The following is a 25,335-nucleotide window of genomic DNA, read 5'->3' on the forward strand; positions in this document are numbered from 1 at the left end:
CAGGAAATTATACAACAGTAAGCACCTCTGATAAATGTGATTTGTCCATGTATCATATAGACTGTTACACAATATGCTGTCTTTCTATGGGTCTCTAAGCCTAACACCATCACAGCTTAATGGAACACTACTTCCTACAGTCGAATCCCCGTTTCCCTGCAATGTACAAGGAAGAATTAAGAAGGCTGTCTTTTCTGTAAACAATGCCATCTGTGCTAGTTTTCTTGAGTGACTGATCAAAAGGTAGTGTCAGTACAATACAGTAATGTACAAAAGCCACACACACATGCCGTCCGGCATGAAAGAAATATCCTTTATAAACATCTTTGTAGTACATGCAGCATCATGATTATGCTCCAAAAATCGGGAAAAAGACAAATGTGAAAAGTGATCCTACAGAACGAGACACGACAGTAACAGTGCTTTCAGATGTAACAATTGTTAAATACCCCTAAAGCACTGTCACACTCGCGGATGTTCACTCTGAACTGTTCCTAAACATCTCGCCTCATATTTTTGTTCTGGTCGTGGAAGTTTATGTCACTCATTTAACTAAATTACAGCAGCATTTCAAAACTATCCCTGACTTTTTCTTCCAATTATATTTACTTGCCGTCTATGTGACAGCACTCACTATATGCTTTACTGGCTTTCAAAGCCATTAAAACACTTCAACTTTTTTTTTTTCTTTTACAACTGGTAATACGTGGAGTAGATAAACCTCTGTGCACTACAAAGAGTTATGATCAGCTCTCACCAATCCTAACCAACAATTATTGTGTTCTCAACATAGGTGCCTCACTCACAAGGTGAATTTCTTGGCATCCATATCTCAAACACGTAACATGATTACAACTTGAGACCCAATTATAACCCTCTATATTAAATCATCACATTTTTAATTGTAACACAGGTTTCCATACATTAATAAAAAAAAAACTCAAGTTCCATTGATATTCCCATGCAACAAACAGACAGGTTTTCTTTTAGCAATTGTCATTCTCTCAGACATTGCAGAAACTGCAGAGTTCCTGCCCTCCCTTAACCCTTACTCCCTCCTGAACATTATTCGGCATGTATTGCTCTACAAATGTCATTTAATTTATATTAAAGATGCTCCTACCATTTTCTAAAGACCCAACCTCTAGTTCCTTTATCTTTCTTACGATACCCACAACTTCCTTTACATTGGACATACAGTTTGATTTCAAATTTCTAGTAATTGCTTTGTTTGGCAGACAGTAACATTACAGTTAGCAAGGATTACTATACCTAGGCAATTCAGATGATATATTCTAGCTTAAAATAAGTTCTGTAGTTACAATCATTTATTTCCCCAACATTTATGTTAAAATATTCGGCAAAGAATTTTTAAAATCTGCCAACTCTTTACCTTCAAAAAAAACTGCCTCTCTCTTCGCAGTCACACCTACACCATTTGATATCTACCTGGGGAAAAGTCCTGTGTAGTTTACTTGTCGTATAAAAATATCTATGCAAATACCACCATGCAAAAAAATTGTAAATATTCTGGACTTATTTCTGACCATCGCTCTCTGCAAACTGCCTTTACATTATCTTTTTTTTTCCAATCTTTCCTAGCTATAATGCAGTAATTTATATGTTCCAACACATATTCCTTTTTTAATAGCAGCTTCTGTTGCAGACTCAACTAGTCACTTAGCACTCTCCTGTCACTTTCTCTTTGCCTGCACTCTATCAATCCCAATAAGGAAGGAAGTCTCTAACCTTCAGTCCAAACTTCTGCCTACCCTTGACTGTCTTTCCTCTCCCCAGAGTTACTTTCTCCCAGTAAATTTCAGCCCAATATTACCTTTTGGTAAAATCTCCTTTCTCCATTCCTGTAATTGCTTACTTCTTAGAATAATTTCTGCTTCTTTATGAATATAATGTTATTTCATCCATTTTTAATTTCTCCAAATGTTTTGGTCTTCTAATACTGTGCTCATGAAATTAGTACTGCCTCAGTCTTTGATGTTTGCCAGCAGTGTTTTTATTAGCACATGCAACCATGCCGGCACACCCAAGGATGGTCCCTGCCCCCCAGTGCACAAATCCATTTTTTAAGTCCTGTTTCTCCTAATGCTATTGGAACTATCTGTGACTCTTTCAACATTGGTCTAGTTTCTGCTCGCAAATCCTGCTAATTTATAACTTTGTGTCACATAAAACACTATAATCACTGGCTGTAGCTATTTCAATGATCTATGCTACTTTTGTCTTTTTTTTGGACTACATCTGTTTTTCTTGCAACTATTTTCTTAATTGTTGGCAGTGGTTGATCCCATGTGATCTAAATTTCACAATTGTCAATAATGCTTTGTGGTTCATGTTTCAAATGTTTTTCAACTAGTTATATATTGTGGTGTTTACACAGTTCCCACTGCAACAGTCTTACGACATTGTTGTGCCTTTTCCAGCATACAGACCCTCAGCCATGAATGCCCTGTGACTAGCAACAAAATGTGCAACTCTTCCCAGTTCTGTTTTATAGCACCTTCATTTGTCTCATTCCTAACTTTTTCAACAAAGCTGTATATAACCTACCGCCTTGGGCTGCCACTATTAGCCTTTCATCTTTTGGTTTATATTCTCTTTTTCTCAGCTATTCCTGTATCAAATCTTTGTCAAATATCATCATTCTACGAGTTTTCTATATTTGCTACTATATTTGTGTGCTTTCCAGTTTTCTTTCTTTTTCATCTGATCTTTTTCTTTATATTCTATTTTTGGCACTTTCAGTTGCTGAATGATTCTCGTCTACTTCTGATCTGACTTCCATTACCACTCCTTTCTGAACTGCTTCTGCTGAACTAAGCAAAGATGTCACTTCAGATTTCTTCTCTTCATGCTTTAGAATTTTCATTATGTTTAAGTCTGATGAAGTTAGCAGATATTTATGTATTCGCACAAGTGCAACCTATACACATAGTCAGCTTCAAGGCTGCCCCACCCTCCTTCAGTATGAGGGATATAAAATCTAGGTATGCACTGTTTTTATATATTGTTTAACAAACAGGAAGCATTTATCTTGTCCAATTGATTCACGGCTGTTCATAAGCTCATTGGTGTGTACTAGGCTAACCACCATCAGGGCCTTTTTAAGCCTAGCCATGCATCCCAAATCTCTGACAAGTTCTGGTACCCTTAACAAGTTAAAGTGGAGGACTGGGAGCTCAACTATCTACAGGCTGCCTCTGTCCAATGGGCAAGTACTTGCCAAGCCATGGGGTAAATTTCCTGTTCCCCATCAAATTGCCCAAGTTACACTTGAATTGTGTTAGGGAGGAACTCCCATTTCACATGGATGGGGAGTCTATTTGAGAGAAGGGGCAGTCTCTGGGGGTACCGAAAGCCCAATTTATATATATTAAAGGCAAGGTTTAAGTCTTTAAAATAGGTAATTCTGGTGCTTTCTCTTTTGAAGATATGCAGGAGGTCCAACAAGGTGAGGTCCGACAATGCCTTGTATGCCAGGCAGAGATCTCCCGTCAACGACCTGTAGAAGAGAGACTACAGGGAAGGGCCTTGAGGTAGTCTGCATAGAACATGTTACTTATGCCCTTTATTCTTTTAGTAAGGAACATATGTGGACGTTCCAACTGTTGGATGTGCCTGGTTAGAAACATATCAAAGGGGCAGTGTATTCAGTGACAGGTATGATGAACACTGAATACAGTGAAACGATGACCAATTTTTCAATATTAGCTTTAGTCTTTTTAGTATTACTAAAGCTTTGTGGTCATTTGTTCATACTTTATTGCTGACTTTTCATCTACTCTCAAATAATTATATACTCCACACTGTTCAACTTCCTTTATATCACATTCTTATCCTAGGTTGATTTTTTGGGCTGTAGCTTTCCTGCAATAAGAGTTGCTTTTACACATTTATCAAAAGAATGTGTTATACTTATGTCATCTGAGAAAGTTTTAACCATTTGTAGTTGTACTTTTAGATTCTCTTATGATAAACTATACAATTTTAAATCCGAAACGAACAAAAGTAGATGAAATATCTTTGAACAAGGTTGGTTTCTGGAATTTTGTTGTACTCATAGACTACTGTATTAAGTAAACAGTTTAATGAGTTAAGGGCAAGACAAAACAACAGTGTTGACAAAAACAAATCACCCTGGAATTTCCCCATTTGAATGTCTATACCGAGATAATAATTTGCCCTCTTTCACGGTTCAGCTGTAAAGTGGTTTGACACTGTTTCATAGTCACTGCAATGTAACTGATCAATGTAGAGTTTATCTTGTACATATATAAGCATTACATAATCAAATACAAACCAAAAAGTAAAAAGGTCACACATACAAACCAATTGTAAAAACTACAAGACAAACCTAGCCAAACTAGAGTTTTCAGTGTGATACCTTAAACCTCCTGTAAGACCCATGGGATATATGCAATTATACAAATGTCATCACCAGAATTTCTATAACATTTGGTAGTACAATCCACGTATAAAGGACAACATTTAGTCATTAATAATTCTCACAGCATAATTCAGACAAACAGGTCCTCAGTGAGCATATGTCTACTTATAGTTGCCATTAAATGTTAACTTATTACATTTCCTTTTCCATGTTCTTTCACTTGTTTTTTCCTGTTTTTAGATATAGGTAATAATGTGTATTATGTCATTTGTCCTCATGATGTATCTCCTTTTGTCTATATGTGGAACTTTTCTCCCCGGGCCTCTGCTGAAAATGGAAATATATCCAGTTGGACTAGCCCGGTCAACAAATGTAAAATAAAATAAAATAAAAATAAATAAAATAAATTAACATTCTAAAATGTGCACGCTGATTGGCCAGCCCAACCAGCGTGCCCTTTGTAAATCCCACAATATACCAACAGAAAAAGGTCCAGTCACCCGGACTTTTTTCCGTTGGTATAAACTGCCCCAAAACTTTCTTTTTTTACATTAAAAAAAAGAGAGAGAGAGAAAATGGAGACTTTCTTTTCTCCGTTGCTTCCGTTTCAAAGCCTTGATATACTGGGCATGTGTGGGAATGCACGTCCCATACGAATGCTCAGTACATCAAAACTCAGACTCAGTATACCACAACCGGTGGAAGAACAGCAATCCACCATTATACAAAGACATTTAAGAAAAGTAAGTATTTATTTTCTTAAATAATGTCATTATATAATAGCAAAAACTGACTCCAACCGACTCCGTGGTTGTGGTATACTGAAGATTTACCCACGGTTGCCTTTGTTTAATCACACCAACCGTGGGTAAATCTTCAATATACCACACCACATCGTCGGTTATTGCTTAAATAACCCCCTTAAGGACAAGAAGTGTTTCAGCTATATGGCTACTGAATGTCCATGACTTTTTACGTTTTTTTTTTTTTTTTTAAGTCTTTGTGGATGCAAGCCAAACCTCTGAATGAGGAATACTACTGAAGGTTTTTCTAAGAACCCATGCTACACTTAGATTTTTCTCATTTTTCTGCTCTGTTACATCTGTTTAACAACAGATGATCCTCTGTTTCATACTTTTTATTACCTTTTCATTCTAGTGCCAAGACTGAACTTTTTTTCTAGATGGCTATAAACTAAGTCTGCATCTTTTCCAGCACATTATTTATAAATTACCGGAAGGCATCTTAATGGTCTATAGTTTTCAGGATGGCTTGCAGGTTCACTGTTAATAAAGAATACATTTTCCTCCTGTTGTCAACTAGGTTAGTGTCCCTTCAAGATATGCATATAAGTAATCTTTACTAAAGGTTCAATTTTTGTGTAAAGATGTTAATATATTTATCCAAAAAAGTAGGTACTGCATCTGGACCTGGTGTTCAAGTTAGGAGCTTTTCTTAATTTTGTCTCAATTTCTCTGGGTGTTACTTCGTTCCATTTCATATACTCTATATTGGAGCTTTTTTTAATGCTTTTAACCATTTGATAACTTTATTGTGTTAAACATTCATAATGCTTCTCTAAAATGTATTTATATCTTCTTTTTTTGGTGGGGTTTCTTTTGCTTGGTTTCATGGGAATTTATGGGAATGTAAGTCCCATATGCATGTACGGTACATTAAGAAAGCCACGTAATACTGTGGAAAAACATGGAAGAGCACCATGGTGCTGTTGCACAAGGACATTATTTAAGAAAAGTAACTTTTCTTTCTTAAATAATCTCATATAATAGCAATAACCCATGACTGAGTGTGGGTAACGCTGTATTTACCTGGGATGGCTTTGTTTGGTCACCACCCAGCCATGGGTTATTGCAATATTAGTTCAGTTGCACAGTAATAAATTATATTTTTATCACATTAATTTCTCTTAATAGTCCTAATTACTGCATCCATCTGTTTCACTTGCTTTCTAACATTTTGGGTATTATCTATGGTTATTCGATAATCTACTTATTTTATTTATCATAATACATCTGTCCATTTGTATTACATGAAGCAGGTCTTAACTTAGATTTTTTTTTGGGGGAGGGGGACTGAAAGCATCCTTTACAGACACAGTTTCCTGCCCTTTCTTGCTCTGCAATTCTAACTGGATTTTCATGCGAGTCACCTACAGAAGGTGTAGAACATTGCACTGTGGTGTATTGTCTTCAGATGCATCCTGCTCAATCTACTGGTCTTCCAACAGGGACCTCACTGACCCATCAAGTTGAAATACTGCCCACGTCACAGTTTTCGATTTCCTGCTCTTTCCATTTTTATGAAATTCTAAATGGATTTTCATGCAAGTCTACTACCGATGGTTCTAAAACATCAGCCTGTGGTGTATCTTCTGCTTCTGATGCATCCTACTCAATCTGATGCTACTCCAGCTGGGGACTCACTGTCTCATCTTATTGTGATATTGCCTGTGTTAGAGTTTCCATGCTAAAATTTTTCATGTTGCAGAAGATCTCTTTCTCTCTTCACTTTCCATTTGTTCATTTCTGCCTTACTTAAACTTCTTAATTTTAATTACATTACACTTTTGTATTCTTATTTCTGATTGTAAAATTTACCCAGCATTTTTATACGCAAGATAGAAAAAAAGTTCAAGAAAACATATCACTGAAAATGTTTACAATATTAGCTGAGTAAACAATAATAATGCATTTAGTGAACATGTTTACAATATCAGAAGAGCCATGAATAATAATGCACCCAATTTGTTCAAATTTCAATAAACTCAAGTTCTGTACTTTGGAAAAGGTTGAAAGAAATCTACGGGGTGGAAATTGGGATGGTATATGGGATGATATAAAGAAATTATCTGGCAACTACATTTAAAAGCTTATGTGTTTCCTGGACTGAATAAGCAGATCTCTATTTATAGTCTCCTGAAGCTTAGAATAGCTGTTTGTTTTCATGTTACTTCGATTACATTCACTACAAGTACTTAAATTCTGGCAGCTGGCTGTTTGATATTATGCTTGGTTGAAATCCTTATCACTTGGGATGAAAATGCTTAACATTTATTACAAATTTTGGTAATCACAGGGTGCATTCTTCTAATAACAAACTTGTACTCTTCCAAGTGATTCATAATTATATCAATCCACAGCCCTCAATAAGATTTAGTATAATTTACCATGGTTATTAGTTAACAAGGTGCAAGTTAGCAATGTGGCTGACAGGGAGTCTTGTTTTATGAATATTCATTAATTAATGGAGTCAATGCATATTCAAATGCAACTACTTTGCCATCCACTGTGAATCTACTACTCCAAGCAGGCGATCTGTCGACTACAGTTAATTTATGAATGATGTAAAACATTTTTATATGGCAATCAAGTTACAACTGCCCAAAACCTACAATGACTGGGGAGGGGATAATGCTCTTCACTTACACCCAATATTCCTCGGAAGAAAGCAGCAGGACATGATAAACAGTAGACAGCTAAAATATCTGAGCTTTGGCTGGCTAAGATCTACCTGCAGTCAACTGGATGCATAAGCAAATTTAAGTACACTTTTATCTGCACTTTTTCATATAGTACTGCATTTTATTTTTTTCACTGAATATTAATAGAACTGAAAATTGAACTTGTTACAAGTTAGCCATTGGTAGCAGTAGGGGGTAGTTTCATTTCATTGATATTCTTTGTTTAGCTCCTAGCCTAGAGTGTTTGTCTTGCCATATAAGTGTTACATCTTGTGTTATTTCTGCTAAAATATCTGAGCTTTGGCTGGCTAAGACCTACCTGCAGTCAACTGGACGTATAAGCAAATTTAAGTACATTTTTATCTGCACTTTTTCATATAGTACTGCATTTTATATATATTTTTTTCACTGAATATTAATTGAATTGAAAATTGTGGTCTCGGTGTCTCTAGAGTTAGTTTCCCACCCTCCCTTCCCGTTCTTGTTTTGGTGTTAATCTTGGTGGCTTTGACATTGCCTGCTCCTCTTGTGAATTTGTATTTGGATACTCCTTCTGGGACCATCTGATTTGCTCTCTCAACTGAGTACAGTGAGATCATGTTCTGATTTCAGGCACTCCTACTGGTCCCATCTCTTCAGCTGTATCCACTGTGTACAAAAACAGCATTTGGGAAGGACAACCCCTGTAGCCTCTTAATGCTGCTCTGTTCTCTCCCGTAAAAAAAAAAAAAAAAAAAATAAAAAAAAATAAATATATATATATATATATATATATATATATATATATATATATATACATACAGTTCAGCTGTTCTTATTGTAACTCTCTTAGTTTGCTGTTCTGCGTGCTATCTGTTCAGTTGTTCTTACTCTGCACTTATTACTGCTTGTTAGTAGCCTTCTAATTTACTGCCTTCTGCACTTGTTTTTAGTTATTTGTTAATTTAATTGCATTTATTTAAGCTGTATTTGCTGTAACATTGCTACACACTCAAGTGTGCTAGCCTGCACTGCATTTGAATTGCATTTACTGCTGTTTTAGCTGCTTTTCTGTAAAAAATAAATAAATAAATACAAATTTCTAAGCTTGTTTCCTGTCTTTCCTGTAACTAGTCTAGTCCAGATACAGACTTGCTGTATCCAGGACTGTTGGTAAGCTTCTAAGCCCCCCCCCCCCCAAGCCTTTCCGTGTTGGAGGGAAGCCTTCTAACTTATCAGTGGGAGTGGTAAGCACTAGGTAGCCTATCTACCACAAGAGGAGTGGTTTCTGGCCCAGAAATTGCAGTTTACTGGCCATTTGGGTAGTTTTCCATCTCTTTCAACTTTCTGGTTTAAAAGACTGCATTTGTGCTTGTTTCCTGCCTTTCCTGTAACTAGCCTAGTCCAGGTACAAATTTGCTGTATCCAGGACTGTGTAAGCTTCTGAGCCCCCAAGCCTTTCTGTGTTGGAGGGAAGCCTTCTAGCTTGCCAGTGGCAGTGGTAAGTAATAGGTAGCCTATCACAAGAAGAGTGGTTCCTGGCCCAGAAATTGTACCTTATTGGCCGTTTGGTCAGTTTTTTCCATCTCTTTCAACTTTCTGGTTTAAAAGCCGGCATTTGCGCTTGTTTCCCACCTTTCCTGTAACTAGTCTAGTCCAGATACAAAGTTGCTGTATCCAGGACTGTTGGTAAGCTTCTGAGCCCCCCCTCCCCCCCAAGCCTTTCTGTGTTGGAGGGAAGCCTTATAGCTTATCAGTGGGAATGGCAAGCACTAGGTAGCCTGTCTAACACAAGAGGAGTGGTTTCTGGCCCAGACATTTTAGTTTATTCGCCGTTTGGGCAGTTTTGCCATCTCTTTCAACTTTCTGGTTTAAAAGCCCACATTTGTGCTTGTTCCTCACCTTTCCTGTAACTAGTCTAGTCCAGATACAGATTTGCTGTATCCAGGACTGTTTGTAAGCTTTTGAGCTCCCCAAGCCTTTCTCTGTTGGAGGGAAGCATTCTAGCTTATCAGTGGGAGTGGTAAGACTAGGTGCCTATATACAACAAGAGGAGTGGTTTTTGGCCCAGAAATTGTAGCTTATTGACCATTTGGGCAATTTCTCTATCTCTTTCAACTTTCTGGTTTAAAAGCCCACATATGCGCTTGTTTCCCACCTTTCCTGTAACTAATCTAGTCCAGATACAGATTTGCTGTATCCAGTACTGTCTGTAAGCTTCTGAGCAGTACCAAAGTCTGTTCTTCAATTTTTCCCTTAGATCTGCTAGTTCTCTCCTCTCCTGCACTTTTACTAGCTTGTTAGTTTAGCATTTTATCAGACTTCTTGTAGCATTTATTGTAGTACACAAAAGTGCTACCAGCACTAAACGTTCTACAAAGGAAACAGCTCCAGTACTTATTAATGCCCACCCCTTCAGGCGTGTCTAAAGGTCATTTCCCTGTGTTTTCCCCTATTAACCTGGTGAACTTGGGCATCCTGAAGCAATGTAGCAACTGCCTCATGTACACTGACAACCCCCTCCTCTTAACCCCCAACACTCAGACTTGTGAGAGATGCACTTATAAATCCAAACTGGATGCCACGCACTCTCCAGCCAAGACCAGAATAGCTGATCAAGAGGAAAAGGTCAACACTCGCACCACATCACATGGAACACACAGCCCTCCAGAACACACACCAGCATTGCCTTTACATAAAAACACAAACCACACACCCACCTTTGTGGAGGCTGTCAATAAAAATATAACCAAACAGCAGAGACCTTCAAGGCAGAAATGCACTCGACCACAACATAACACTAATCACGAGACACATAACTCTTCTAAACAGTGTGCCACTCCATCAAAGCCTCTGAGGCAAAACAGCATGCCCAACACACTAGTCATAGGTGACTCGATAGTGAGGCATACTGATGTTCCACTCACTAGGTTGAATAATGAGAAAGTAACAGTTAGCTGCCTGTCATGCACCAGGATCCGCCACACAACGCATGCTCTCAGGTCCCTCAACAAAAGGTAGAAATATGACTCTATCATTGTACATGTGGGTGTGAATGACCGGAGATGTACCTCCCTGGACTACATGAAGAGAGACATGGAGGAGCTCTCGGATTATGTAGCCTAGGCGGGTATGACCCTAGCCCTGAGCTGCATCCTACCATCACCCAGATTGATACCACAGTACAAGCAGAAAATGACTGATTTCAACAACTGGCTAAGTTTCTGGTGTCATTCTAAGGGGATCCATTATCTGCCTGGGATGACATGACTGACAGACCTCGATGCTTTGCCAGAGCTGGCCTGCATCTGTCACCCCTGGGATTCCGGATACTGGCCAAGGCTCTTGCCACATACTGCCTTTTTTAGGCAGTGTTCCAAAGTTCAAATTACCACTGTAACAGCTACAAAAATGCAATTTGAGGGTCATGCTGCTCAACGCTAGAAGTCTAAATCTCAAAATGCACTCGCTTGAGGGACTCCTTAAAATGGAGAACATCGACATTTGTGCTGTAACAGAGACCTGGTTCAGGCAGCAGAAAACTCCCCTGCACTACCAGGCTAAACTCATTCCACACCTTTCGGCCCCAGAACTTGGACTGAAGCTCCAAAGGCGGTTGTGTTTCCATATTCATAAAGGATGCCCACACCTCCAGACTGGTAGCCCAACATAATGCATCTGAGACACTTCAGGTGCAGCTAACACTGGGTAAGACAGAGATTCAGGTTGTAGCCTGCTATAGGTCCCCAACCATGTCCCAAGATTCACACTCCGCATTCCTAACCATCTTGGAGAATATTAGGGTCCAACCTAACACTCTCATACTGGGCAACCTTGACTACTCCTCCATTAACTGGGAAAACTACACATGTACCAATACACTTGCCCAATGCTTTCTGGAATTCATTAATTCCAATGCCCTGGACCAACTTGTTCTTACCCCACTAGACATAGCAACATCCTTGACCTGGTTATTACTAACGTGGGTGACCATTGCTCTACACCAAAAGTCAAATCCTCCCTGGTTAGATCCGATCATAAGCTAATCACCTTGGAAGTCCATATCCTTCCCACCCCCCAACAAAGGTAACCACCATGAAAAACTTCTCCAAAGCTAACTTTGGGCTCCTAAAAACAGAGGTGGCTAACTTCACGGCACCCATGCAAATGGAGAATAGTTGTATGACCGCCACATCATACACCAATGCACTGTACGAACATGTAGACAAATGCATGGATCTCGCCATACCCAATAGAACTAAGATGCTCTCCTCAAAAAAAAGGAAGCCAATCTGGTGGTCCACTGCCATAAACAAACTCTACAACAGAAAGAGGAAACTGATGCGGAATAAGGTGAAGTCCCAAGAATGGAAAAACTCCCTCATCAGCCTCAGCAAAAGGTTGAGATCCCTCATCAAATCCTCTAAAGCTAGCTATGAAAACAGAATTGCAGCAGATAGTAAAGACAACCACAAGGCCTTCTATAGTTATGTAAAGAATCTCCATGGCAATACCCAGATTTGTTCTGAGCTACTGCACAATGGTATCTCCTATACCGAGCCAACAGATATTGCAAATATTCTGGTGAACAGATTCAGTGCTAACTTTACCCCTCTCTCCCCCCAAGGACCAATCACAATACCAGTAGATTGCCAGGCACCCAGTATTACTGCTGCACAGGTTAAAACAGCACTGTCCAAGGCCAAGAATACAGCTTCTATGGGACCTGACAGTATCCCTGGCTGTGTTCTACATGAACTACAGAGTGAACTGGCACCTCACCTGTGTGCCCTGTTCAATCACAGCCTCACCTCAGGCTTTGTCCCTACCGAATGGCGCACTGTTACAGTCATCCCTCTCCACAGAGGAAGAGCGACTACAGACCCCGGGAACTATTGCCCTATTAGCCTGACGAGTCTGATATGCAAAGCTATGGAACACATCATCATGGACCTAATAAACAAGGATAGAGGGAATCTGCAAACTCTGGATCCTACACAGTTTGGTTTTGTGACGGGTATATCATGCCTGCTCAAGTTGGTTGACTTCTTTGAGTCAGTCACCAGAGCTGTGGATGAAGGTAAGGTGGTTCATACAGCCTACCTTGATCTGGCCAAGGCCTTTGATACCATTCCCCACTCAGGAATCATAGAAAAACTTACTAAGCTAGGCATCAACTCCTATATCACTAGGTGGGTTGCAAACTGGCTCATAGGTAGAACCCACAGTGTGAAAGTAGCTGACTCCAAGTCAGTCTGCTGACCAGTCACAAGTGGAGTCCCACAGGGTTCGGTCCTGGGTCCTCTCCTGTTTGGTATCTACTTCTCTGAAGTCCAGGCCAACATGAAGGGACTTTGGCTGACAAAGTTCACAGATGATTGCAAGCTGGGAGCTATTAACTCCCCAAGTGTTGCTGACAACCTAGAGAAAGGCCTCAATGAGACCAACGACTGGTGTCAGAACCATGGCCTTAAGCTCAATGCCAAAAAATGTGTCTTCATCCCCTTTGGGAAAAACCTGGTTCCCTTGAATTACCACATTGATGGTAGTCCACTGAACATAGAAGGCGTTATAAGACATCTGGGAACACAAGTTGACAGCAACCTCTCTTTTGACCACCACATTGCCACAGCGGTCAGAAAGTCCTTCTATGTGACACATCTCATTACTAAAGGTTTTACATCCAGGAAGAAAGAGATCATGGTCTCCCTCTACTCTTCCCTCGTTAGGCCAATCATCGAGTACAACGCCCCATTTGGTATGTACTTCACTAGACACCTGCAACAACTGGAGAGGCTGCAAAAGTACCCCACAAAGAGGATCCTAGGCTTTAAACACTTGCCCTATATGGAGAGACTCAAAAAAACTAACTTTTCTCTGTCTTATATCGCCTGCTTAGAGGCTATCTCTGCTTGACTTAGAAAGCCATGGCTGACCCAGCTCTGTTAGAAATGCTACATCTAAAGAAATCCCAGTCCCTCCCACCACACACTCCAGAGACCTCAACCTCATTACCACAATCAACAGAACATGCTGGAGGGACAGGTTCATAACCCAGAGACTGCCCATGCTATACAACAGACTTCCCATACATGTCAAGCAGAGCACCTCACTGGCCCTCTTCAAGAGAAATCTTGATGAGTGGATGGGAAATAGAAAATTCACCCCGGGGATCACTCCAGTGGCTCTACTCGACAGAGGCACTAGGAACTAAGGTTGGGTGGCACGATGCCAGGGCAATCCTATGGGCTAGGCTTGTAAAGTCTCCAGGGCTATTAGCCTAGTACACACCTATGAACAGGTTCTCAACAGTGAGCCATATATCAAAAATTACCCATAACTGTCTCAACTTCAGCACATCTTCCAGTTTGTCAAACTAAAGATATTGGTAGGGGAAACAGTGGCAGAGATGCATCTTGGTTCATAAAGTCATCAAACTATAAAATATTCATGACCATCAATGCTGTACCCAATTATTAAATAGGATACTGCAGCAACTTCTTACATGCTACATACTGATTCCCGGAAACTTTATTCATTACCAGACCCTTAGAGGTTTCTTTGGCAGTGAAGCTTTGAGTGGATGGGAGAAATCATCACCCATATTGTTACTACAAAAATATGACACCAGGAATAAAAGTATTACAGTATGTAAAAAGAAATAAGTGCACATTTCAAAATATTTACTGCTTGCAACAGCATAAACTGACAGCTTTTAAAATGCAGTAAAATTACATGGAATCTTTCTTACTAGTCATACAATGCATAGCTATAATAAACAAAACACAATACTCATACCATACATTAGTTAAACATTTTGGTACTGTTGTTGCTTGTATGAAATTATTAAACAAAAACTTATAAAGAACAGCCGATTCAGGTAGGAAATAAAACACGAGAAATGTAAATATAACAGAATATGCCACATGGGTATTAACATACATGTACATACATATTTTAAAGTATTACTGCATTAGACAAAAATTGTGACAGTCTTTAGGTGGCCTTACATGCACAGTACAGTAATTTCTGAAGAACACGGCACCGGCTATAAGCAGTAGTAATACTGCATTTCTGCTTAAAAAACAATTAAATTCTTGGTAAGGTTCAGAAGACAATAAACAGACCTCAATCTAGAGAGAATTAGATCAATCTAAAATTAGTAGTAGTAAGGGAATTAAGGAGTCACACTCACCGATTTCTCTATTTAACCCCACCACTTCAATGTTACTAATATTCAAACAAAAAAGGCAAGTCCTTGATTCTATGACATAAAAAAATACTTTTCACAAAAAAGTACTTGCTTTTCTGTTTTCTGTTATGATGTTTTTAAATACTATACATTAAGTTTAATCTTCAAAGGACGAATAAGACTGATGGATGAGTCATTCAACATGCATTCAAATGTGCATAAAGTAACCTAGCTTTAAAAAATGTCAGAAAATCGCCAACACTTGTTATGACATTTTCTCTATTATAAAACACAATAAACTGAAATTGCCAACACTGAATACGAGCCCTGGTTTTCATAAACATAGTGAGGTGACAAGTGCAAACCTCTTGCACACCATGTTTATTATGCTGCCTTCAAGTACCATTTTCATAGATATGAATCATTGCACTCAATAGCAGTGTACAACAGACCAAAGAGTTTTCTTGAATTAGTCTAAGGAGCTATGCATTTTGACAACTCTACACAGCACAGCTTCTATTAGCAGGGTATAAAGTAGCTACTCACTAAGGTATATTATACATTACTGGGCTTTTGTTTTCGAATGGTTTATAAAAATAAATTTACTCCCTAGGCATGATGCTGAACTTGGTGTCATTATTGTAATATGATGCTGAACTGATCTGGTACTGTATAAGTTCACATTGGCAAGAGCTCAGCAGTATCACTGTGTGGGGTGGAACATATGACAACAGTATCAGGATAGCAAGCACCATAGAAAACTTATTTTTACTTCATCACTAATATACTGCACATCTCTGTATGCTCAGCAACACATCAGCATCAGTGGGGGATCCCTACACTCACAAACAATACACCAACTGATTTTTCCTAACCAGAGTCAGACAAGTTACTCAGTGGAGACCATCTGCTACAGAGATGCTATAAGCCTTCTAAATCACACAGTATGTGTGGTATGTGGATACTGTATTCTGTGTACACTGGAAGGCAACAGCACATACACAGTCTTGCCCTAATAAGCAGAATCTTTCATAGATCAAAAACTACTTTTGATATACAGATACACTGAATATTTGCCCAAATCCATAACAATGGAGCATGAATAGCACCCTTGGTCTGGAACCTAATAAGCTAAAAATATGTGGTTTACGGCAAGAAACCTAAAACTCCAGAATAATGTGTAATACAATTGTATTTAAACACTGTATATCCACTGTAGAACTATTTTCATTCTGTCTTGAACAGCATAAAATTCTCCAACACAGAGGTTCTTACTGTCATTTGCTATAATAAGTGACAATTAATTACAGTCGTTGTTGACCGATGGACTCTGGACTAAATGACCATTGGTGACAGTAAGAACAGAAAGTCGCAGACACTTTGTGATGGGCTCTAAAGCAAATTTCGAGGTTCCCCAGATTACATACTGACTATACCCGTTTCAGCACGCAACATATCAGCAAGATTTGTAGAGTAAAATTTGTTCACGCATGCCAATATCTAATAACTTCAAACATTCTGCTTCACAAACTATCAACCACTCTTATCCTACTAAGTTGTCAGTAAGAGCATCACAGCTCTAAAAACCAAAGGCTATACCTTTTTCAACACTTGACCTTTCCACTCAGATCCAAACCATACATACTTTGCACTGAACCAGTGCAATGAAAAACGGAAAGGGAAGGACTACGTGTGGCTAACTGAAGGTACATCATCGAGTTCCAGTCGGCAAAACTGTAAAGTCTATTAAACCCGTTTTGCTACTTCCACACACACACACACACAAAGAAAATACACAGAAAACTAAAAAAATACCAAAAATTCAACACAACAAAATAGTTCTAAGCATTTCATCATACCCCAATGTTAATATTGTCGGAACAGTACATAGCTAGTTCTCTGTTGCCTACGCTGCATTTTCACGTTGCAACATCCGGTTTACTATCTACATGCTGTTTAAGCTTCCGTAGTTACTGTTTTGGTAGCATAGACAACGTGCACTGTGCGATTTCTAGAAGTCTGACATTGGTAAATCGTATGTTGTTAGTGCTTTGGACAGAATTTCGTTGACATTTGGCACTAAGCAATCAGGAGCTGGTAGGTTGTTGCTTAGGAAGGAAAACAATGATCAAAGTAAAATGCAAACGTTAAGTGGTTTATTGCCACTCCAGCAATGTACTCACATGTAGTATTTGTAAGATGTAGTAAATTTAAAAGATGGTATAAATATGCTTGGGTTAACACTGCATAATCCTCCAAAGCAGTATAAAATAACTAACCGGTACTTAGTTAACATATCACAATCTTTAGTAAAAGAGGAGTCGGGACTCGCTATATAGTACACATTTCAAATAATGAGTGGACATACACCTCAGTCATCACACGTTATGAGTTATGTCGAGCAATTTGGCTCCAACAGCATTTGTAGTGCAGCAAGAAGACAAATGTTGCACATGGCTGAGCGTTATTTTGAAAGCATGAATTCATAATTAGTGGTGTCTGTATGTGCTGCTCAAATCTATACGCGTTGATGTCATACCTCTCAATTGTCCAGAATTTTGCCTCATAGTTTTTGTCTGTTCCTCATAAGTTTTTTTTGGTAAAATAATTGACTGGAGTCTGAAAATAACAGCAGACATTTCAGGTTCAGACTCATAATCTTCAGAAAATTCATGCTAATGCAAAACTTGTTATTCTATAAACTTTCTAAGTTTATAAGAGCGGTGTTTAAAAGTTGTCCTTATGTTTGGGCCTTTGTCCCCCATCATTTATAGTTTTGTCCAGATTTTTTGAGCTTAGAGATTGAGACGTATGCTTGATGTGTTTAAGACCACTGTGCTTTATTTACTCTTGTGTTGGTTAGATAAGCATATGGGCCACAAATGCTCGTTTCAAGGGGAGCCTGAGAGTACTGTCAAGTTAAAGGAGAACCGCACCCACAGACTCAGAAAAACATGTTTATTTCATCATGGTTTGGTGTTTCCTAAATGTTGACACAACTCTGCGACTATTTACAGGTTTTTAAATATTTGTATAAGAAATGTCTCAGTCTGACCACATGGGGTATGGCATCTCGAATTTATTCTGATTGTTTAGTCAGCCTCTAGGTATCCCACAATGCAGTGCTTGTCTGTAAAAAAATTACATCACACAGACTTCTTTCTTTCTAAAGCTCTTGTCACTGCACTGATTTTACATGCATACACTGCTGTCTTTCACCCAGTTTTAAGTAACATTTCATGCCGTTAAATGACTACTTAAAACACAAACAGTGCAAATGCCACAGAACAGACTTTCAAATTGCTTTTTACTGCTGCTTTTTTTAGAATGGCTAAACTGTAGTCTTTTGTGAAACCTGAATTGTACTACTTTGACTCAACTCCCATCTCCCTTTACACCTAACTTCCCTAGCTGTCAAAGTGCTAAGGGTAATTTGAGCTGTTACAGCTGTGATTGACAACTCACAGCAGATTACTTGACTCGTGTACTGTCCCCTTGTTCTAGCCTTTCTGTATGGGTAGGGGAAGGACCAGGGGGCTGTGACATCACAGCATGGGTGGGTTTTTAGGATGGTAGTGGTGATGTCAGATTGGGAAGGAAAATGGCCAGAAAACTACCTGTATTCAGTGGCTTTGATGACATCAATGAATTGGAGACTGCAGCAAGGGTGGGACAAAAGTTTTTTGGAAGTGAAACCACCACATTACAGTAATGTACTGTACTAGTGGAGAGAAACAGTCAATTTAAAATATTTTAAATGTTATATTTTTGTTTATTCATAGCAAACCATTTTCTCTGGACTACATGAAGCAGTTTCTTAACACTTTTGCTGCAACTGACATTTTATTGTCACGTGCATTTTTGCTACAGGAAAAAAGTTATGGTTAATTGAAAAAGATGATGACTTGAGTAAAAGTAAGTTTGCTTAACGAGCATATTCTAGAGCCGAAGACTTGTAGTTACAAGTTTCAGTGGGGTTACAAGCATGGACCTTGTTAGTCATGGTGTGCAAATTATTTTTTTAGAGGTCAGCATTTCACATACAGACAATTGGGTTATTACCATGAAGAAGGCTGATGTGATTTCCTTAACTGAGTGTCTTATAGTTGGCTAATCTTGGAGACTATGCTTTTGTTCAGAATGGCTATGAGGCTACCTTCTCTAGATTTCAGTCTAGTGCCACAGATTTTAATGAGGACTCTAATGCAGGTAGTAATGAACCCTCTGAATCCATTCAGCCTGATTCTCTGGCAGGTGAACAGGTTAAAAAAAACCTAAGTAAGTGTTCACCTTTCCATGGTTGGTAGCTGTGTTTAGAGATGTATTTGACCGCAAGCATTCTGGAACTACTCCAGAGATTGGCAGAGTTTATAATCTAGAGGATGTTCATACTTTTGTTAAACACTCTAGAAAAATGTCTGTAAAACCCCTTTGGCTAGTGAACCAGTTGTCAGCTGACCCAACTGTGGTTTCTCTACCTGTCCTGTAACAAGAAAGCCTTGGCTTATTCTAACTCTACACTGCTGGATAAATTGGAAAGTGGTTAGAATCTGATGGAAAATAGTTGGCTTAGTCTAGTAATTTAGTCTTTAGAGTTTTAAATTATCAGGGTTTCATGTGGGGATTTGTTTTGCAGTGTAATTACAGTTTAAATGGTGTTTTATCTTTGCCTGTTGCCTGATGAACAGAAGTGTTATATGAATGAGGACATTTCTGATGTGACTTAGGTTTTGAAGCATGGTTTGAGGAGTGTCTTGGAAGGTGTGGACACTTTCTAGAAATACAGCTGCTTCTGTTGTTTTGAGAAGGTAATTTGGCTACATGACCAGAATTTTTCTGAGGAGTTGAGATTTTTAATGCTCCCTTAAGTTCTGAATTTGTGTTTGGTCCTGCTGCTACCTATATTCTCAAACAATGGCATGAGAGATGAAAATTGATGCATGACATATCTAGAATGTTTGACATTCAGAGCTTTTCCCCTTAGAAGGTGTCTAACTTCAAAAGGCAGAACAAACAAAAATCCCAGCCTAACAAGAGGCATTGTATCAGTAGGAAATAGGAGGAGGATAATGCTTCCCCAAACCAAATAAAAATTCCTTTTACAGAAAAGGTTATTCTCCTGCTAAAGAATGACTAGACTCAGGGCATCCTGTCCCCCCTCCTCCTCCCCTTTCCCCAGGCTTTTCACTCAACCTATTAACCTGGCCACGAGTAGTCTCAGACAAGTGGGTGCTAAGAATAATTCATTGAGGATACATTTAGCAGTGGACAGAACATCCTTGTGCCTTCAGGGAACTCCCAGACCAGATACATCTGTTCTCTCTGGTACTTCATAAGTTGCAGGCATGGTTATAGTATTAGTTTCAGCACCACAAATAGGAACAAGATTTTGCATCAGAATTTTTGTGTTACCATAAAATGAACTGTTGTGTAGACAAGTGTTAGCTTTGCTGACCTAAATTCAAAATGCTCACCCTACAGATGGTCTTTCCCCTTCTTCCAGACCACTGATTCATGGTGACTTTACATCTAAAGGATGCTGATCATCGCATTCCAGTTGCTCCCTGCTTCAAGTCTTGTCTCACACCCTCACAAAGAATTGTCTTCCTAGGTTGTATGATGCACACGGAAAAAAAGTATGATATTTCTGTCAGAAGACCGAGACCTGACTGCTCAGAATAATAATATTTGATTTTCTCTTCCAAAGTTTTAGGCCTTGTGGCATCAATGATTCTTATGAAACTACTGGTCAGACTCCACATGAGAAAGATTCAGTGATACTTAAAAAAAAGTTGTTGGATTTGGCAACTGTTTCCTTTGAGTTCCAGGTATCAGTGTTGGATTTTTTTGAAAAAAGAGTTACAGTGATGGAGAGATCAGATGTCTCTCAGTCCAGACCTGCACTTCTACTTCCAGACCCCTGTTCAGTGAGTTGTGATGGACGTGTCAGATTTTGCATGGCGAACAGTGTCCAGGGGAGCACTAGTGCAAAGTGAATGGTGTCCTTCAGATGGTAGAAAGCACATAAACATCAAAGAAATGTTAACATTGATTCTGATCCTAAACATTATTCACTGCTTATGGTCTCCGGGTCCCCTTTTACTGGTCACAGATGACACCATAGTCATGTAGTACTTGAAGAAACAAGGGGGTACAAGGTTGTACCTTCTTTGCCGGTTGGTAGTGATGATGTGGGAGCTGGCCTTACAGCATTCTGTGATGCATCAGGCCTCATATATACTAATGTCCGAGCACAATTTAGTGGCTGACAGAATAGGTGGCTGACAGAACAGGTAGATTCCAGACAGACCCACATGAGTAGAAACTCAGGATAGAGGTCTGCCTGGATTTGTTCTAGATGTGGAGAGTAATTCAAATAGTTTTGTTTGCCTTCTTTCAAAGCAAATAGTTGGAAAAATTCTGTTTGAGATATCCTTGCAACCATGCTTTAGAGAGCAGAAGCATTCTAGTTACATTGGACAGGAATGTTCCTTTTTGCGTTTCCATTCTTTCCACTGATACCCAAGATACTTATGAAGATTCAGAAAGAATTACTAGAGATCATTGTGGTGTCTCCCTTTTGACTCTGGCAAATGTGGTTCTATTCTTTAATGGAATTGGCCAAAGGCAATTACTACAAGCTTCCTCACACTTTGGATCTGCTCACACAGAGTCAAGGGCAATTGGTGCACTTGACCTTAGAGCAGTTGCTACTGACAGCCTGGATGATTCTATCATTTTTTAATGAAGCATTTTTATTAAATTATCACTTATTTAATGTAGTTCACTACTGTTTGTTTTTTGTATTTATCTGTGAGGCCATTGACATTTAAAGACATTGAAGAAAGCATCTTTGTCTTAAAAAGTTATTATTCCCACCTTTTATGTAGAACAGCTTTTTTGTTTAATGTCTAGTTCCAGCTTTTGTCTTACATGTATACACTATTTGGCAGATTGATATTTTCTTTACAGTTGTTTCTTGAGCCTATGTCACATCTTGGAAAACGTTTTGTTTTATTGAAAGTCATCAAACAAAAAAGCAAACATGCAACCTGTACCCCCTGAAACCTATTAACTTAACACACACAACTGTGTACATCTTGAAATATTGCAATTTTACCCTCTAAATAAGAACAAATGTTCCAAACTGACATCCACACTCACTGACTTGAGTTAACCTAAAAAAAGGTTATCCATTCTAAGACGTACAGTACAGCTTGTGCTTCTACTAAGTGCTGTCTGGTTTTGTCTTGATCTTTATAGATCTCTCAGCTGGGAACACACTTGAATGATTTCCAAGAACATTATGAACATTATGACCTAGCCATTTTGCTTTATCAGCTTGTGTATTAGAGACATGAGAAGCAGATACAAAATTGCTAATCATACATTTATTTACTAGAAAAAGCCTCATAATATTCAATATTCTTTTTCATTCTCTTGCGTTCTCTCAAGCCAAGAGCCTTAATCCAGTCATTCCCCATGCAAGAGTGAGAAAAAGCACACATGTTTTTCTTTTGTCACACTCTTTTAACCATATTTTTCTTAAAACTGACCACAGAGAAAGAAAAAAACAGGAGCACTTGTTTGCATTAGTATCTCCATTACAGTTAAAAATAACTGATAAAGCTTTACTTTATAGCATGCAAAGAAGATAATGTACTATTAAAATAGTACCATTAAGAAAAATTGTTTATTTGCATTTAACATTCTTTCTCCTCTTCGCCCATTCTAAATATTTTTTCAAACATTAATGACATGGAGTAGGGCATATGCTGCAGAATCCCTTACAATTTTAACAAAGTCAAAAAAAGTCCAGTATTTCTAAATTTCCCTGTTCTGTCATAGGTTGGTACTAGGCTATCGGCCTAAGGGCCTGCACAAGCCTAGCCATAACAATTCCCTGGATATTTCTTCCCACAATATTTACTTCCCTGGCAGGGCAACTGACGTGATCCCTGAGGTGAATTTCCTATCTCCCATTCAATTGTTAAGGTTCCTTTTGAAGAGAGTCAAGGAGGCGCTCTGCTTGACATGTATGGACAGTCTATTCCAGAGTATGGGGAGTTCTCTGGGTCAGGAACCTATCCCTCCAGCATGTTTTGTTTATTGTGACGACAAGGTTTAGATCCCCGAAGCATGTGGCTCTGAGGAATTGGGATTTCTTTAAGTGGAGCATGTCCAACAGCTCAGGGTTTGACATGACCTTGTATGTTAAGCAGAGATCACCTCTGAGTAGGCGATATGCAACAGAGTATAGCTGGAGTTTTTTTAGACGGTCAGCATAAGGCATCTGCTTTAGGCCTGTGATTCTTTTAGTGAGGTATTTTTGTGGTCTTTCCAGCTGTTGCAGATGTCTTGTGAGGTACATACCAAACGGGACGTTGTACACTATAATGCGTCTAATGAGGGATGAGTACAGTGGGACAATGACCTCCTTTTTTCTGGATGAAAAGCCCTTAGTGATGAGGTGTACCACATAGAAGGATTGCCTGACTGTTGTGGCCATGTAGTTAACGAAGGTGAGACCATTCTCCACCTGTGTCCCTAAGTCTCTCATAACACTTTCGGTGTTTAGTGTATTGCCACCTATGTGGTAATTCATGGGTACATGGTTTTTCCCAAAGGGAATAACTATACATTTTCTTGGCATTAAGCTTGAGCCCATGGCTGTGGCACCAAGCATCTGTTTCTGTAAGGCCCTTTTGTAAAATATCCACATCATTTGGGGATTCAATAATGGCTCCCAGTTTACAGTCCTCTGCGAACTTTGTTAGCCAGAGTCCCTTAGTGTTGGCCTGTACGTCAAAGAAGTAGATGCTAAACAAGAGCGGTCCTAGGACTGAACCCTGAGGTACTCCACTTGTCACCTGTCTGAAGCTGGATTTGGAGTCAGCTACTTTTACAGTTTGGGTTCTGTCAGTAAGCCAGTTGGCAGTCCATCGAGTGAAGTAGGGATTTGTGCCCAGTTTAGTAAGTTTATTTATGATTCCAGAGTGGGGGGTGGTGTCAAAGGCCTTGGGCGAGGTCCAGATAGGCTGTGTGGACCTCCTTACCCTCGTCCACAGCTCTGGAGACCTGATTTGAAGAAGTCAGTCAGGTTCAGGAGACAAGATCGGCCCTTCACAAACCCAAACTGTGTGGGGTCCAGTGTTTGAAGGTTGCCAATGTCTTGGTTTATAAGTTTCATGCCTTTGCAGATCAGGCTCTTCAGACAGATGGGACTGTAGTTCCTGGGATCCAAGGTGGATCCCCCGTGGAGTGGGATAACTGTAGCTGTGTGCCACTCAGTGGGCACGAAGCCTGAGGTGAGGCTATCATTAAACATGACACTTGGGTGAGGTGCCAGTTCATTTTGTAGTTAATGTGGTATACAGCCTGGGATGTTATCTTGTCCCATGGATGCTGTTTTCTTCGCTTTGGAGAGTGTGGTTTCTACCTCTGTGGCTGTGATTACTGGAATTTCTCAATCTTTAGGTATTGAGATGGGCCCTTTAGGGGGTGAGAGGGAGGTGAAGTTGGCACTAAATTGATCTGCCAGGATATTGGCAATATCCTTAGGATCAGTATATTTAATGCCATTCTGTTGTAGATCAGAGCAGATCTGAGCATTGCCATTTAGATTCTTGACATAACTATAGTGGAGTGTCTTCGTTTGGATTATTTGGATCATAACTATAGAATGCCTTGTGGTTGTCTGGAATCTTTAGCAATTTTATTTTCGTAAATTGCTTTGGAGGATTTTATGAGGGATTTCAGCTGCTTACTGAGGCTGGTAAGGGAGTTTTTTGCATCCTGGGATTTTCCTCTTTTCTGCAAGAGTTTCTTTCTTCTGTTGTATAGTTTGTTTATGGCAGGGGACCACTAGATTGGCTTCCTTTTTTGGATGAGAGCATCATGGTTCTATTTGGGATGGCACGATTCATGCATGAGTGGATGAGCTTGTACAGTGCCTTAGTGTAGGATTCAGCAGTCTAACTCTCAGCTCCCATATGCATGGTTGTCATGAGGTATGTCAATTCTGACTTGAGTAGCATGAAGTTGGCTTTGGAGAAGTTTTTAGAGATTTCCTTACTGGGGGTGGGATGTGGATGTCAAGGATGATTAGCTTATGGTCAGACCTGACCAGTGAGGGGGGGGGGTGACCACTGGTGTGGAGCATCTATCTCCCTTGTTGGTAATGACCAGGTCTAGGATATTGGAAACCATGGTGGGACAATGGATTATTTGATCCAGAGCATTGGAATTTATGAATTCCAAGAACCGTTGGGAAAAGGT

The 25,335-nt window shown here is 39.3% G+C and overlaps 2 protein-coding genes across 3 annotated transcripts in view; one reads left to right on the forward strand and one right to left on the reverse strand.

Moving 5' to 3' along the window:
- The window catches only part of LOC122807585 (mitochondrial inner membrane protease ATP23 homolog), a 174,277-nt gene extending 157,493 nt beyond the window's left edge, over window positions 1–16,784 (reverse strand). The window contains exon 1 of the mRNA XM_044078499.1: window positions 16,657–16,784. The gene's annotated coding sequence lies outside the window, so the exon portion shown is untranslated. The remainder of the gene's footprint in view (window positions 1–16,656) is intronic.
- A 173-nt stretch (window positions 16,785–16,957) lies between these two features.
- Window positions 16,958–25,335, forward strand: part of RPAP3 (RNA polymerase II associated protein 3) — a 1,123,208-nt gene continuing 1,114,830 nt past the window's right edge. The window contains exon 1 of one of the 2 annotated variants that reach the window (XM_044078821.1): window positions 16,958–17,154. The gene's annotated coding sequence lies outside the window, so the exon portion shown is untranslated. The remainder of the gene's footprint in view (window positions 17,155–25,335) is intronic. The other variant, XM_044078820.1, reaches the window with a different exon arrangement.

Source organism: Protopterus annectens, chromosome 7.part1, assembly GCF_019279795.1.
Source record: "Protopterus annectens isolate FY-2018-M chromosome 7.part1, PAN1.0, whole genome shotgun sequence".
NCBI lineage: Eukaryota > Metazoa > Chordata > Ceratodontiformes > Protopteridae > Protopterus > Protopterus annectens.